This window comes from Lissotriton helveticus, chromosome 3_1, assembly GCF_964261635.1.
Source record: "Lissotriton helveticus chromosome 3_1, aLisHel1.1, whole genome shotgun sequence".
NCBI lineage: Eukaryota > Metazoa > Chordata > Amphibia > Caudata > Salamandridae > Lissotriton > Lissotriton helveticus.
The window spans coordinates 845,931,137-845,948,315 of NC_136061.1; positions in this window are offsets into that span (position 1 = coordinate 845,931,137).

Genomic DNA, 17,179 nt, shown 5'->3' on the forward strand with positions numbered 1-17,179 from the left:
CATGGTAATTTGCAAAAACTTTTGTGCATTTTCCAAAATGTCATGTTGCGCGCACACATGCCCTTATGCAACATATGCACACAGATCAATTTCAGGGGTTTAACAGGTTGTCCTTTTGACACCCTGGCACCCTGGAAATTGCATTCTCAATTTGCGAATCTCTAATTGAGATTCGCAAATTGAGAATGTCTTCCCATTCATTTCTATGGGCCTCTAGACCCATAGGAATGAATGGGGAGGTATTCCTTAATTGCGACTCGCAATTTGCGAGTAGCAATTAAGGAATGTTTAGAAATCGCTATTTTTAAGAGATTTCTACATGCATAGGCTTTTGCGATTCCTTAATTGCGATTCCTTAAAAATCGCACATAAGGAATCGCAAAAGCCAACATTGATGCATGTGCCTGTTAGTCTTCCCCCTGCCAACAACGCCAATAGTGACTAAAGAGGCAAGTTATGTACACTTTCTGGTTGGCCTGGGTTCCTATTATACATCAACACCATTATAGTTTAATAAATTAAACACAGGATCATGTTTTTAGAATGCACATTCTGAAATCATGTATTTCGAGATCATCTTGTATGTGATAGTGAAGAAAAAGGAGTAATGAGAAATTAAAGAATTGCCTAGGCTCACACAATTTGGAAAAATTAGGAAGCCCAGGTTTTCTGGTTTCATATTCTTCAGTCCAACCACTACATGTATATCCTTAACTTCGCCTACATCTACCATACCGCCAATCCCAGCCAACCCGTCGCCTGACCGCCAACCCACTGGCATCAATGCAGCAGTAGGGCACAACACAGACAAAACATTTTGGCCCTCGGGAAAATGTTTGCGAGTACCTATGCCTCAATCAGTAGTGTGCCAGGAGGTGCGTTTGCAGAGTGGTTGAGAAAGGATACGGAGGGTCTCAGCAATCCTGCTGTGGGGGACTTACTTGCGGCAGCAATAGGGGTTCTTGGCCCGTAACGACCCTCAGCAGCCTTGGGGCATTCCTCCCCCAATCACTAGTGCGTCAGTAGGCACTTTTGCAGAGTGGTTGAGAAAGGGGACAGGGCCTCTGATGAGGTCTCAGCAATCCCGCTGTGGTGGACTTATTTGTCCCCCAACTACCATCAACAGCCAAAGGGAGTTCAGGCCCCAACCAGTAGTGCACCAGGAGGTGCTTTTGCAGTTAGGAAAAAACATTTTTAAAAACGTTAGAAATCCACTGAAAAAAACAAAGGTTACAGGGACATTATAGTTAAGAAATACAATTTTAAAAACCATAGACAATAACTGAAAAAAAACAAAGGTTACAGGGCCGTCATAGTTAGGAAATATAATTTTTAAAAAACCTTAGAAATCTACTGAAAAAACCAAAGGTTACAGGGATGTTATAGCTGAGCTCATATTTCACTCGTGCAATGTCAGTGAAATTCAGCTGTTATAGTTACCCAGCCTAACTATAACTTATGTCCCAATAATGCACTGCTTATGACCTCACATATTACATAACTATAGCCATGGTCAGTGACATTACTGATGACATCACTGATGACTTCTCAAATGACATAACTGATGACATCATCCAGAGAACCATACACAAACTCTCTCACATACCCATGCAACTTCTCATACACTCACTCACACATCCCTTCACATACCCATTCACAAGCCCGTACAAATACTCATGCATCAACTCACTCACTCACTCACTCACGCATAGAGCCACTCACATACTCCCTCACTCACTCATGCAGGCACTCACACAACCAGTTTCTCACCCATACAGATACACACCCACTCACTTACTCATTAAGATACTAACACATGTACCTAAACAGTAACTAAGACAACCACATAGTCTCCCATAGAGACTCTCTCACACTCACTTACTCACCCTCACAGGCGCTCACTCACCCATACAGCCACTCGCACATCCACTCACTCACTCATACACCCACTTATACACCTATTCATGTACCCATATAGCCACTCATGTACCCTCACAAACACCCATACAGTTACTCATACACCCACTCACTCACCCATACAGCTACTCATGCACACTTTCATTCACCATTTACAGTCACTTACACACCCACTAACTCATCCACACAACCACTCACACACAGTCACTTAGTCGTAGAGCCACTGACACAGCTACTTGCTTACCCATACAAAAACTCACACAATCACTCACCCATCTATACAGTATCTAACATACCCACTCACTCATCCATACACCACTTCCACACATACTCACTCACCCATGCAGGGACTCACACAGCCACTTACTCACCCAGATAGCTATTCATACACCCACCTATTCATCTATACAGTCTCACATATCCACTCACACACAGAGATTTGCAGTTACACGGACACATCATCTATGTTTTAAAATAAAATTAATCATTAGTAGTACACAAAGGAAACTAATTTAACTTTTGTGATACATTAGTACATATGTTTAACACTCAGAAACCTTTAGAAAACACTCACAGTCACTGGATGATGTGATTCGTGAGTTCATCAGTGATGTCATTTAAGAAATCATCAGTGATGTTACTGACCATGTCATGATTGATATAATATGTTAAGTCATAAGCAGTGCATTGCAGGGGTGTAAGTTATAGTTAGCTCAGGTAACTATAACTGATGAATTTCACTGGTTTTGTACGAGTGAAAACTGAGCCTAACTAGGACGTCCCTGTAACCTTTGGTTTTTCAGTGCATTTCTAAGGGGTATTTTTTATTCTTTGTCCTAACTATATAATGTCCCTGTAACCTTTGTTTTTTTCAGTGAATTCCTATGGGTTTTTTTAATATTCTATTTCCTAACTATAATATTCCTGTAACATTTGTTTTTTTCAATGAATTTCTAAGGTTTTCTTTAAATTCTGTTTCTCATCTAGGAACATCCATGTAACATTTTATTTTTTAAGTGTTTTTGAAGTTTTAGTTACTAACTATAACCTGTAATGTTTGAGAGTGGGTGTGTGAGTGGCTGTATGGGCAGCTGAGTGAATTTATGAATAGCTGTGTGGATCTATGAGTGGATGTCATCCTTGGAGACCATAACATTAGCCTTTCAGCTAGAGAGATCGACTTTAAAGCTAGGGAGTCGGGTTTGAGTCTCTGCAACAACGCTCAACATCCTGTGATTCTGGGCAAATCACTTAGGCATAGATGCATCAAGCGAATTTGCGATTGCAATAGCTGAGAAACAGCATTTGCGAATGCAAAATCTCCTTCCGCAATGCATGAAGTCGAAAAGCAATATTTTGCGAATTCGCAAAACAAAGAATCGCTAAACCCATAGAAACCCCCACTGCGATTCCTTAATACCTATTCGCCACATAATCTGCGAATTTCATTGCGAATTTGCAAACAAATCGCTATCCGCATGCATCTAAACTCGCAAATAGTGAAAACACCATTTTTCGCTATTTACGAGTCGCAATTTAAGGAGAAGCTAAACCAGGTGGTAACCATGAAGTCAAAGTGGCAAAAAAAAAAAAATCTGAAATCACAAACAGGTGTTGGCTAAATCAAACACACTTAAGGAGACTCATGAGGAGCATGAGGAAAGTCACAATGGCAGGTCTCTACATCGTGGCAAGGCGGCTGAGGCTCCAGGCTGCAGCACAAAACAGACGCAGGATCCATGAACGCATCTTCCGGCTGCAGTTTACACTACTGGGCCAGACTGAAGATGAGATGTTCTCCAAATACAGGCTCAATGGGGCTATGATTCTGAAGCTCATCAGAGACCTTGAGCCCCTGATGCAGCACCCAACACGGAGGACCAATGCCGTGCCCACCCATGTCCAGGTCCTGTGTTGCCTGTACCTCCTGGCCTCCGGAAGCTTCCAGGGGATAGTTGCAGTTGAAGAGGGTGTATCCCAGAGTACACTTTCACACTGCCTACAGAGTTTACTGGACGCCATGTTGAGCCAGGTCCATCACCACACCCCTCCCCTGGGAATGCTTCAGATTTAATTGGTGTCGCATGAGTAAACCCACAGCAACGCCCATGGATTGCCCATTTCACACAGCGTTCTGCGTGACAGGGGCACATATTTACAAGGCCATGAAAAGACATGTGAAGTGGCTTTACGTGGCCCAGTAAATATGCAGAGGCACATTGTACCACCGGAATGTCAAAAAGTGATGTTCCGGTGGCACAAAAGTGCTCATAACTGAAGCCCATAGGCTCTTCTCAGAGCTACCCTGTTACCTAAACACTGGTTCAATTTCTTTTGAGGGTTAAATTTGTTTTTATTGACATTCTGCTGAAAAATATACTTTGTATAACCCCGTCACAAGTCGCGCCCAAAACATACATTTCAGCGACTGGTATCTTTTGTGCAGGTGCAGTCCAGCATAACTCCCTTTGCCTTTGTGAGGCGCATCCAAGAATAGGTAATTGCTACAGCGTGACCATAAAGCCAAATTACTCAGCAATGTCAAAATTAAATTATTCAACCCCTCCCTCACCCCCTCCCACCCCTCCCGCAAACTGGTGTGCTCAAGGCCCAACCCGGCTTAGAAATGATATTCAGTGGGAGGACCACATTCCAAATCAAGACTCAGTGCCTGACTCCTCAGGTGTTGTGAGTCGAAGGAGGTGAAGGTACTTTGGGTATGTGATTTTGTTGAACTGTGTGGCCAATATAGGCACCAGCGGCCTCCACACTTCTACGTAACTCACTGCAGAATTACTAAGGGAGGCCTGTATCCGCTCCATCCCTAAGATGTGCCATAATCTGTGTAGCCACCCCGTGTGTGTCGGTATTGTCTGCGTCCCCCATTGTGATAAGATGTTTTGGAGTGCGGCCCCTAACGCCAGACCCATCTGCTTCCCCCTGCGGGACTTTAGGGGGTATGTTAACGGATTGGGTAACCCCAGTACAACGTAAGCCTGAAATCTTGGGATCTGAGCCTCAAACTGTCAGTCCACTTCGTCCAGTATCCTGGGCCAGTATGTTGCCAGTTCCCTACAGTCCCATAAAAATGCACTAATGTGCCCTCTTCCCCACATCCCCTCCAGCAAGTAGGGCTGCGATCTGGGTTTCCCTTATTAAGAGCGAACAACCATTAGCGGTCCGGCAACACTATGCATGGGCATTGCGTGGACATTGCGATGCATACCATTACATAGCATGCGCTTGCGCGTGTGATGTAATGGCAATGCTGGAACCGGGAGCAGAGACTGCGACGCGGCACAGGCACCATGAGGAAACAAAGGTAAGGGTATGTTTTAAGGTTTAGGGCTTACGGTTCAGGGCTTAGGGTTTAGGGCTTAGGGTTTGGGGTAGTGTCAGGGGGGATAGTGTATATTACTGTTTAGGGCTTAGGGTTTGGGGTAGTGTATGTTACTGTTTGGGTGTTTAGGGCTTAAGGTTTAGGGCTTAGGGTTTGGGGTAGTGTTAGAGGGTGGTATTGTATGCTTCTGTTAGAGTTTAGGGGCAGGGGGTCATAGTCTATGTTCATGTTTGAGCGTTTAGGGTCAGGGTTTTTTATTTAGGATGCGGGGAAATGGGGGCCGTTGTAAAGGCATTTCGTATGCATTTCTAAGGGCATGCAAACTAATGCCATACATTGTAATAGCATGCGTTGTGACGTACATCGCGAACTAAAAACCGTGTTGTAAAGGCACGCGTTGTTTTGGTTCGCAATGTATCGTCATACATCCCTTATTAAGTCGCACCGGTGTCAAATACCTGTATGTGGCTATCTTGAACGCAGTTTCCCTGCTGGAGGTGTTGCGCGCCATATGGTTGGCCCTGTAATATACGTCCCTCCATTCCTTCCCCTTGAGATCCCGCCCTAACTCTTTCGCTCATCGTTTCTGACTGGCAGTGGGCTGTGTAGGGGCCGGCGAGCAAAGCATATCATACAATTGAGAGATAATTTTCTTATCGGTGTTCTTTGTCACTAACCATTTCTCATATTTTGTCCGTTTTCTATGTACTTTCCCCTGCACTGCTGAATGTAGGACCCAGTGAGGCAGCTGGAGGTAGCGAAACCTTTCAGTTTCTGGGAGGGCGTAATCTTGTCTTAGGAGGTGGAACGGACTGATCCCTTCAATATCTAATAGGTGCCCTGCCGCTTTACATTCTGTCTCCCTCCACACTGAGAATGCCCTCGCGTCCAGCCTTGGGGTAAACTCCCTGTTGTCAAATAGAGGAGTCATGGGAGAGGGAAAGGATGTCAAGCCCCGTTTAATGGCCACCCCATCCCAGACCCGCAGGAGTGTGTTCGTTATAGGTGAGCCCTGGAGGTTTTGTGGTCAATCCACCCTCTTCAGGAAGGGCACTTTCCACAAGGAAAGTTTTGCTAGTGCCGTCCTGGAATAACTCGCTTTTTTCAGATTCCGGTCTACTCCACTCCACCAGGTACCTTAGTTATGCCACCCTAAAATACTCCTGCACATTCGGGATTCCCAGGCCTCCTTCATCCGGTCTCAGATATCCCGACTCTCTCCGCATGCATGGGCGAGACCCTGCCCAAACAAAATGGAGTATCCCTGTTGCAGCTTTTGTATGGTCCCATTCGGGAGCCATTCCGGTAGCTTCTGGAATAAATACAATGCCTTGGGGAGGATAGACATGTTAACCACTGCAACTCGTCCCAACAACGACAGCTGATGCTGCTTCCACTTCTGCAGCTCCCGCTTGACCAGGCTGACTAATTTGAAATAATTTAGTGTGATCGTCTGCGGGATGGAAGGGGCCAGCTCCATCCCCAAATATTGAATGGACTCTATTAGCTGAACCCCTGCACCAGTCCCCTCCTATGCCCGAGGCTACCCTTCGCTGGCCGAGTCGGAGGATCATTGACTTCCCTACATTCATGCAGAATCCGGGGACCTGGCCGAAGGATTCCAACTCCCGCAAGAAGGCCGGGACTTAGCAATCTGGATACTCTAGGGATGTGATAATGTTGTCTGCGTATAAGCTTATTGTGTGGCTCTCCCCACAAAAGGGTATGCCTGTGATATTGGGGTTATCCCTAATCTTTTGGGCCAGCGGCTCTATGTATAAGGCATAGTGGAGGGGTGACAACTGACACCCCTGCCTCGTCCCTCTTTGGATGTCAAAAGGTCTAGACAATAGCCCATTCACCCTGATAGTCGGCGAGGGCGCCCTGTGGCAACTTGTCACCCAAGCCCTGAACCGGTCCCCCAATCCAAAGCGACTAAAGGTTTTATCTAAAAAGTCCCAGTCCACCTGGTCAAACGCCTTATCGGCGTCCACTGAGAGTAGGAGGGCATCCATATTCATGCGGTGAGCCTTATCGACCAAGTGGAGAATTCTTTTGGTGTTATCACTGCTCTGCCTATTTTGAATAAATCCCGACTGGTCTGGCTCGATGATACCCGGCATCAAGGGGCCCAGCCTCACTGCTAAAATACTGGTACACAGCTTGAGACGTACATTGAGAATGGACAATGGATGGTAGGAACCGCAGAGAGTTGTATCTTTCCCGGGCTAGGGAAGGACCACTATAGCGGCCGCCAGCATATCAGGAGGGATCGACCCTTGGGATCGAGTCTCGTCAGGAGCGGGGCTAAGATGTGGCGAAAGGATTTATTGAAACCTGCCAAGAATCCGTCCGGCCCGGTGATTTCATAAGCTTGAGACGTGATATTGCCCCTATAACTTCTTTAAGCCTGATCGGGGCCTCTAGCGATTTCACCTGCTCCTTTACTAAGACTGACGTGGTTGTGCCCTGCAAGTATGTCGTCAAGTGCGATCCTGGGTGTGTCTCTTTTTGGTATAGGTCGGCATAGAAGTCTCTAGAGACATTAGCGATCGCTTCGTCCCCTTCTACCACCCCCCTTGTGTTCATTTTCTTTCAAAAGATCTTTTTTTTTATTATTTGCGAATGTCACTGTAATACAATGAGTAAGATGGTGACATTTGACTCCATTTTGAATACATGATTCACATTTTGTGCTCTCACACAGATACAGGCTGGGGAGGGGATAGTTTTGCTCTTTCCCTATTTTTGCTCTTCACTGTGCAGAGTAAACTGGAACATATCATGTGGGATGCGCATGTGGTACTGTTCACAGAGTTGAGATTGTTTTTGCCAGAGAAATGTGTGCAATGTACAGCTATGTCTCGGAGGAAACACCCGGCCTGGCCAGCACCTGTGAGTGACCTCAAAGCAGACCGGTATGGCCAGCCTTGTTTTCTTAACAGAAGGAAGAGAGAAGAGGGTTCTAGAAATTTCTTGGGTTGAGTAAAGGTTATAAAGATGGGGAATCTTGGCTCTCAGACAGGAGCTCACCTGTGGAGTGGATGCGTTGTCACAGGGACCTTTTTGTGATCCCAATCAAGACTTCTGCCTGACTGTGAGGGCTCGCCAGTCATGCTGGCCAGAATGTTGAAAGAAACTCTATCAGTGATGTATTTCTATTACTTACTTTGTGTATATATCCTATAAATGTTCTCGCTCAGTGTACATATTTTATATGTTTTTCTACTTTGTATACATGTTCCCAATATTTGACATCTGGCAAAATCCATCAATAAATATATTTTGTCTCCTTTTTAAAAGTGTTGTATTAACCCCTTGCGTGCTTATAACGAGCTCAGCTCATCATGAGGCACAGTAGAGCTGTGCTCATGACGAGCTGAGCACGTCATAACGGCCGCGGACGGCCCACGCGGGGCTAATTTCCCGCCTGTGCGGGTGTTCCCTGGGAGTGGGCGGAGTCGTGACGAGCTCAGCTCGTCATGAGCACAGCTCCACTGTGCAGCATGACGAGCTGGGCTCGTCGCGAGCACTGCGCCGCTGCGCGCGGCCCCTCCCCCCGCACCGCAGGGGAATTAGCCCCGCGTGGAAGGGGTTAATAAATACAAGTGCTTCATTTTGAAAGCGTCTTGACACACTTGTTTGCCTCATTTTGGGAGAGTGCTGAGTTCCTTTTTAAGTGTGTCCCAGTGTTTCAAGTCTGAAACAATACACTCACAAATTCACAAAACAAAAGCAGACATTTAATAGACACAAGCACATTTAAAATTCACAACCATATAAGTAACTCTGTACATCTGACTGAGTGTGTTAGTGTGTGTATGGGTCTGTTAGTAGGTGTAAGAATGTCTGAGTGGGTATGTGAGTGGGTGTGTGAGTGTCTGAGTGGATCTGTGAATGGGTAAGTGAGGGTCTGAGTGGGTGCATGAGCATATGAATGGGTCTGTGAGGGGGTGTGGGTGTCTGAGTGTGTCTGTGAGGGAGCATGCAGGTCTCTGAGTGGGTGTGTGAGAGCCTGAGTGGGTCTGTGAATGAGTGTGTGAGTGGGTCTGTGAGTCTCTTAGTGAGTCTTTGAGTGGTTGTGTGAGTCTCTGAGTGGGTGGGTGAGTGGGTGCAGTCGTGTTTAAGTGGGTCTGAGAGTGGGTGTGAGAATGTCTCAGTGGTTCTGTGAGTGGGTGCATGGGTGTCTGAGAGGGTCAGTGAGTGGATGGATGAAACCCTGAGTGGGTGCATGAGTGTATGAGTGGGCCTATTAGTGGGTGTGTGAGTCTCTGAGTGGGTCTGTGAGTTGGTGTGTGAGTGGGTAGGTGAGTGGGTGTGTGAGTCTCTGAGTGGGTCTGTGAGTGTGTGCATGAATATCTGAGTGGGTGTGTGAGTCTCTGAGCAGCTCTGTGAGTGGGTGTGTTAGTGTCTAAGTAGGTTTGTGAGTGTCTGAGTGGGTCTGTGAGTGGGGCATGAGTGTCTGAGTGGGTATGTTGTTATATATATCCGGGTTAGGCCCACGTAGCAAAGCAACTTATTTCTTACATTGTCCTCACGAATAACATTTCCAAGCTATGACCTTTTGCATACATTTGCACTCACTGCAATGTTGGATTAGTTTCTCTGAAACTAAAAATGTTTTACATCTAGCTTTGCACAACATTATCACAATGCCCTGAACATCATGTACAAGGTCTTGTTCCTTACTACGTACAAGTGTCATCACTATCTTCATCCAGGGGACGACAGGGCTATGTACATATGCACAACATCACTAATCTATGCGTACATCGCAAGGCTACTTTCTATTATGAAAAGATGAGCATCCGATAGATTAGTAGAGAAGGTACATCCACCGACACCGAGGTTCCTTGCATGCTGAGAAATCGCTACGCACTGGTCTGACATCTTGTGACCGGTGTCCAGTTCTTGACCAAGACGGGGTCCTTCACTCTATCCCATCAGGTAATGGGGTTGGATTGTCTCTTGTGGGAATCTTGGCTCCTCACCTACACTCACTCTAGATACACTGAAAGTAGGGTCTGCATCGTAGCAGTACGGCTGATTACTGCCTTGTTTTATATGCCTGCATAAATATATTGTTTTAGCACCATGGTAGAACTCTACCTGCTATTTATGCTTTTTGTGCTTAAAATAATGTTTATCTGCTTCTGCCTCCTAATCATTGCAGCACACATATTTTATGCAAGAATAACGTTGGTTCAATAAATAATATTGAAAACGCCCCACTGTGTATTCTCTGTATATTTTACTGAGAATAATTAGCACGAGTAACTGAGCTAAAGATTCTGTACTGTTTCTACGATCCCTGAGGTGACAGGGATCGAGGAGTGGTTAGTGGTTGCCAGAAACCATGCGCTCCCTGTTATGTTAGGGAGGCTTACGGTGGCACTGTGAGCTAGCTGGTCTATAGACCAACATATCCTGCTGGTGTGTCTGGAATCAGTCTTGATACCAAGCCTTTAGTTTATGTTGTCCAAACAATGCGCAGGTCCTACGGATTGGTAGGAACTACGGGCCATATGTATGAAGCTGTTTTGCGATCGCAAACACTGCGAATTGCAAACAAACGGTGTTTGCGATCGCAAAACACAGCTTAGCTATGTATGAAACACATTCCATACGCAAAATTGCTAATCGTAAAATCAGCGATTAGCAAATTTGCGATTCATACTCCATTGCGATTTATTTGTGAAATCGCAAAATGTGACAACAATAGCGAATCTCGCAATTGCCAAGCTCACAATTTGTGAATTTGCAAAACGGAATGCATGAAAAAAATCGCAAATTGAGAATTGTCGAAATTTGCAAATTAGAGAATCGCAATTGCCACCAAGTCTGAGCAGGTGGTAACCAGGTGCAAACTATTTAAAGAGGCCCACAATGCAACAGATTTTTTCCACAATGGTTGGGCTGTATGTGATAGCCAGGAGGCTGCGACTCAGAGCTGCTGCACAGAGAAGGAGGCGCCAGGAAAGGATCTTTCGAGCGCGCATTACGCTATTCCAGCGGACTGATGAGGAGATTCATACAAACTACAGGCTGGATGAAGAGAGCATCCTGGATTTAATAGCGGAGCTCAAACCTATACTTGAACACCCAACACGCATGACACACACCATCCGCACCGACATCCAGGTCCTGTGCTCACTGCACCTCTTGGCATCAGGTAGCTTTCAGGTGGGTGATAGCCTCAGCAGGAGGGATCTCACAGAGTGCATTGTCACGCTTTTTCCATACGTTCCTTGATGCCATGGTACAGAAGCTGCATCACCACATCCACTTCCCCAGCACACCACAGGCACTAGACCAGACCAAGCACGAATTCTATCAAATTGCACAATTTCCCCACGACATTGGATGCATAGATGGGACACATGTTGCCATATCGCCATATCGCCCCCTCACAGAACGAGTATGTGTTCAGGAATCGCAAATACCTTTCCCTGAACATACAGGTGGTGTGTAATGCCAAGCACATTATCACCAACATCGTCGCAAAACACCCAAGCAGCACACACAACGCTTTCATCTTCCGCCACAGTGGGATACACTGTCGACTCACAAGTGGGGAGTTTGGTGAGTGATACGTACTAGGTAATTGCATTTGTTCAAAGGACACACTAGTAAAGGACAGCATTGGCAGGACAGTGTTAACCATATTCCTCCCACCCCACAGGTGACAGTGCGTATGCGGTCTGTGATTACATACTGACTCCTTGCCTGAATCCTGCCAACGCTTGGGAGTGGAGGTACAACAGTGCCCACATAGCAACCAGATGTACCATTGAGCGGACCTTCGGAATACTCAAGACCAGATTCCGATGCCTACATAAGAGTGGAGGGGCACTACAATACAGCCCCCAGACCTGTTGCAAGATAGTGGTAGCATGTGTCATGCTGCACAACATCGCCACCAGGAAAGGCACACCAGTGGAGCTCAGTGAATCGGATTCATCAGATGAGGAGGGGCCAGCGCCAGGACGCATGCCAGGCATTGTAATTGGTGCTGCTGCTGGGCACCAGAGGCGAGATGAGATCACACAGAACTATTTCTAGGTAAGAAAAGATGACATAATGCTAAATATCAATTTTGAGACTGTGTTTAGTTTCTTTTAGTACAGGATATATATTGGCACACAGCCTGTGTAGCACAAAATGTATTGTTCAATGCCCAGCACATGTTAGGATCACAGTGCAAATGAACAATCTGGACCAAGTGTCCGTGTACATTGGGTTGATGCACCCATATCCTTGTCCAAGTCTGAGCACCTCAACTGCGGCACTGTCGGCCCATAGCCCCACGCTGTGGGTGCACAGTGCCCTCCTCACATGTCCCAGAAGCCCTTCTGTGACACACACTACAATGCCTATCTGGGGGCGTGGGGGTGTAATGCTGCTCCTGCCAGATTGGGCATCCTCGTCTGTTGGAGTGAGGACTCCTGGGCCAGTAGCGCGAGCTGCCCGCAGTTCATCCACAGCACGTTACCTGTACCAGGACCTTTGCCACGTCCTGGCTGCAGTGTGCCACCTCACGCTGCATACTGATACAGTGCCTTGACAGCACATTGGTCGCTGAGGAAAGGCGGTCGACTGCCCTCGTGTAGAGGTCTAGGCGCTGCATCTCCCTGCGCCTAGCAGCATGATCCACCCTCCGTTCAGCACAGAGTGCCTCCAGGGCACCCGTCATGTCTATGAAGCCAACCCTGATTTGCCTCTGTATTGACCATATGTTTCTTGCCTGCAGGCGCTGGACTTCCAACATGTGGCCTTCCAGCCCTCTGAAGACTGTGTCCTCTCCTGGGACTGCTGCATTGGTGAATGCACGTGCCCTGCCCCGGATGGTATTGGCGGTATAGGATCTGCACGTGCTCGAGCACGGTGTTGTGGCTCTGACTGTCCCGGGACTGGTTGGACTGGTTGGACATCGCCATCGGCGTCCTGGGCTTCCTCATCCAGTGGGGCAATGGTGGCACTGATTAACGCCTGCTGCGTTTTGGAGGGATAACTGGGCTGCCCTCCTCCTCCATTTCCTCCTCCTCCTCTTGCCCTGTGGCCTCTGGGTTGGGGGATTCATCCTCGCCTCCACTGACTGTTCCCTGTGTTTCTGCTGGTGCTGTGGACGTAAATACAGACATTAATTTTCTGTCCTGCCTTGCATCTGTCATGCATTACATTTTCACTGTTTGGAGTTACATGGGTCCAGTCTGTCTGTATTTTGCCTTTTATGATGCGCAGATACTGGTTGGGACTGGCTGGGTGTCAATGCTCCACTGTTAGGTGCATGTGACTACATCTCCCATAATGCATTGTTCTGTGTGCTTGTGTACTTGCACTGGACTTTTAGTTTTGTTGTGCCCCTGGATCTCTCCTGGGTGTGTCGGGGAAGTAGGGGGGTATCAGGGGTGTGATTGCATGCTTCTTACCTTGTCTTGGTTCCGGGGGGTAGAAGCTGTCCAGGTCTGCCACCCCCATAGCACTTTCCAGAAGCAGGGTCCCCTCAACCATTTTCTCGAGTGGTGTTGAGGCGGTGGCAGTAGAGGTCCCACCACCGGTCTTAGCCTGCTCCAACCTGGCAGCAACCTTCTCCTTTGAGCGCTGGCGCTTGTTACTTGGCGTCTTAGCTCTGGGATGCCTCCGGATAACCACGCACTTTACAAATGCTCCTTCATTCATTCATTCATGTCATACCAGCGCTTCCTGAGGTCTTCCACGCTTCGGTGGGTGACGCCAATTGCGTTGAATTTACGCTGAATGTCTGCCCAAATCCTTCTCTTGCTTGTCTCAGGCACATGCAGGGACTTCTTGCCAAAGAGGTGCTCATGGCTAACAACTATTTCTAGAATCGGGACCTCCAGCTCACTTTCTGTGAACTTTTGTTTCCTTTTTCTGGGTGTCTCCCCCTGCTGCTGATTGTCCTTGCTGGCCATGTCTCCAGTCTCTGCCATTGGGTGTAGCACTGCCGTGATCCCTCACCTCCACTCCTTGTCTCTCACTGTGCTTCTGAAGCTCAGATGCAGCATGGGTAGTCACACTTCCTGGTTGTGATGTCATCAAGCTGCACCTGAGTTTCTGATTCTCAGATTTGGGAATTTTGCAATTTTGTGATTTTTTTGAATCAAGGAATTGCTATTTGGCATGTTGCAATGGAAAAAGCGATTTTAACGGAATCGCTATTTTTTTGCGAGTTTTTATTTACATACCCTTTTGCGATTCTCAATTTGCGACTTGTGAAAAATCGCAAAAAGGGAGTTTGATAAATCCGCCTCAGCTGAGTAGGTATATCCAATTTTTTGGCTGTAGGTTAAATCAAGCTTGGAGGATTAGAGATGCCCACATTGTGCATACCATATCTCTATACAATTTTAACTAAATATTACTGCTGTGAAAACGACTGAACAACAAGATGAGGACATTGGAGAACAGTTGGGCTAAATATTTTGGAAAATTGCAGACATGTAGTTGCCATGAAATGATTACAACATGGCCTCTTGGCAACAGGTGGAGATGTTACTTTTGTGGAAGAGGCACACAAAGCATTCAGAACAGAGGTATTCTATACTTGGGTTAAATTCCCGCCTGCTGTTGCACACACGGTTATTTCATGAATACATTGAAGATGAACCACTTGATGAGTATTTTCCATATGTAGACTTAGAAGTCTCATTAATATACCAAGAGCACATTAATTGGTTTAAAGGTGCCCTATCCCATACAACAGAACACGTAAGACTCAGTCCACTCTGTATCGAAGGAGCGACTTGGCCAGTCTTAGCTTCATACACACCGCATCCAGACATTGCTGCCTAAACACCAGCAGGAATGTGCAACAGGAACACACTGAACGAAGATATAATTTGTGAAACTGTGACAATATTAGAAAGCCTGAAAGGTATCAGGATAATGATACACATTCATCTTGTTCCTTTTATGAGACATTCGAAAAGCGTTCGGAGAGAGACGGACGGTCAGAGTACAGATCTGAAAAGCGAGTCAACGCCGAAAAAGGAGACACATCGCACTTCGGACTACATCATTAAACAAGAAGACAATGGGGGTGTGTGGCTGCGGCTAAAATAGAGGAGGACGTGTCCGGGTTGAGCTCTGACAGAGGCTCCCCCAAACAGGCCCTGAACTCCACATATGGACACCCCGAATGCTTTTCATTGAGTGAAGCCTTAGCGGGAAGGCGGCCCGGACCTCCGCTGCTGTCACTGTTTGGTCCAGGGGCTTCGCCGTGGACTTAGCCGAGGCAGACCACCCAGTACCCGATCTTCAGGGCCTGTACGCCATAGGCGAGCCTGGGGATTGGCTCCACCTACAAGGCCGCAAAAGGGATGGCGTAGCGGCATTAGCCTGGATGAACTGTGGATGCTCACCCTGCCACCGCCTGGCTCAACAATTACTGGCGGGAAACGGGGAATGATCGGTACTCCCCCCTCTCCCCCTCACTGTATCGCCTTCCTGCATGGATTCCACGGACTCCCTGGGCCGGCAGCTAAGTGTTGAATTGTGGGGGAGTGGCACCATTTGGAGCACTCGCGGGCCGTTGCCCCCGTGGCGTGGTCGCCGTCTGTGGGCCCCCATCGGGCGGGGTTGCTGGGGGCTGCTCGCACCGTCGCTGAGGAAAATCACGCCGGCGGCGGACCGGCGGTCCTGCTGGGTCACTGATGTGCTTGCGCTAAATGGAACCTACTGAATCGGCTGCCGGCCGCCATGATAGGTGAGGCAGAGTGGCGGACGCGGCGGTTTGAAGTGCCTAATTGCCCCCGCGTTTACATTGTGGCGAAGGCGTCCCGCGCGCGGATGGGAGCTGTGGTTGCCCGCCCTGCTGCGGTTCTTGGTGCTGCCTGCCGCAGTGTGATGGAGGACGGCTGGGGCCATTACTGACCTGCAGGAAGCTGCTGCGTGAACCTTGAGGACGAGTGGCTGGAGCAAAGGGAAGGTAGCGGGCGGAGATGCTGCCCGCCCTGCTGTCATCACAACTGCCCTTATGACCCGCTTACACTGAGTGAGCCTCCCCTAATGAGCTACCCACTGAGACCTGTGGTGTCTTACCTGGACCTTCGCTGCCCTTCATGCTGCTAATTGAGGTGCTGCTGACTGTGGTGTGGATGTCATGAACTCTTCTAATTGCTATATGACCAGATGCAAACTGCTGATGCCCCTGTGCGAGCGGTGTGGTGACACATAGCGCAGGACTGAGCTTTCCCCGCCTGGTGCTCGAGAGCGACGGCGTTTGGGATCCTCTGAACCCCCGTCACGGGTACATTTGGTTGGTAATCTGGAATATGACTCCCTGGATTCTGTGACGGCGAAGGGACACACACATTGCTGACCTGATAATTATTGAGCTACTGGTGCAGGGAGGTTTCTGCACAGCAGTGCCGCGCCTGCGGGACTCGATGCGGGGCATTTGGGTGGCGTTTGGAGGTGAGACTTGCTGGCACCCACGGACTGTTGCATCATAGATGCGGACCGTACCCGCTTCTTCCTGAGGCGGCAGTTGGTGCCACGGTCTGGAGCAGCCCAGGTGACTACAGGGGGTGGATAGCGATTGTGCTGCGGTGGAGACACCTGTGCACAGAAGGAGTACCCTGCCACTAAATCCCGGACTGCCAGACAGTTGCTGCTGCTACCCATAACCCAAGTACATCATATCACGGGCCCCGCTGTGAACTTTCATGCCCTGTAGACATCATCTTCAGATCCTGTCATTTGCGGAACGGCGCAGGAGTACAGCCTCGGAGACTCATGTCGGGGGGAACCCGGGCACGAACCGGAAAGGGAGGAACACAGCACCCACCACTATCGACTAAGCCCAAGTCAGACAAAATGGCGAAGCAAGGACACGTGGACCAGACGGCAAATAAATTGGATGCGGTGGTGGCTGCAATGGAGAGACTGGAAGAGACCATC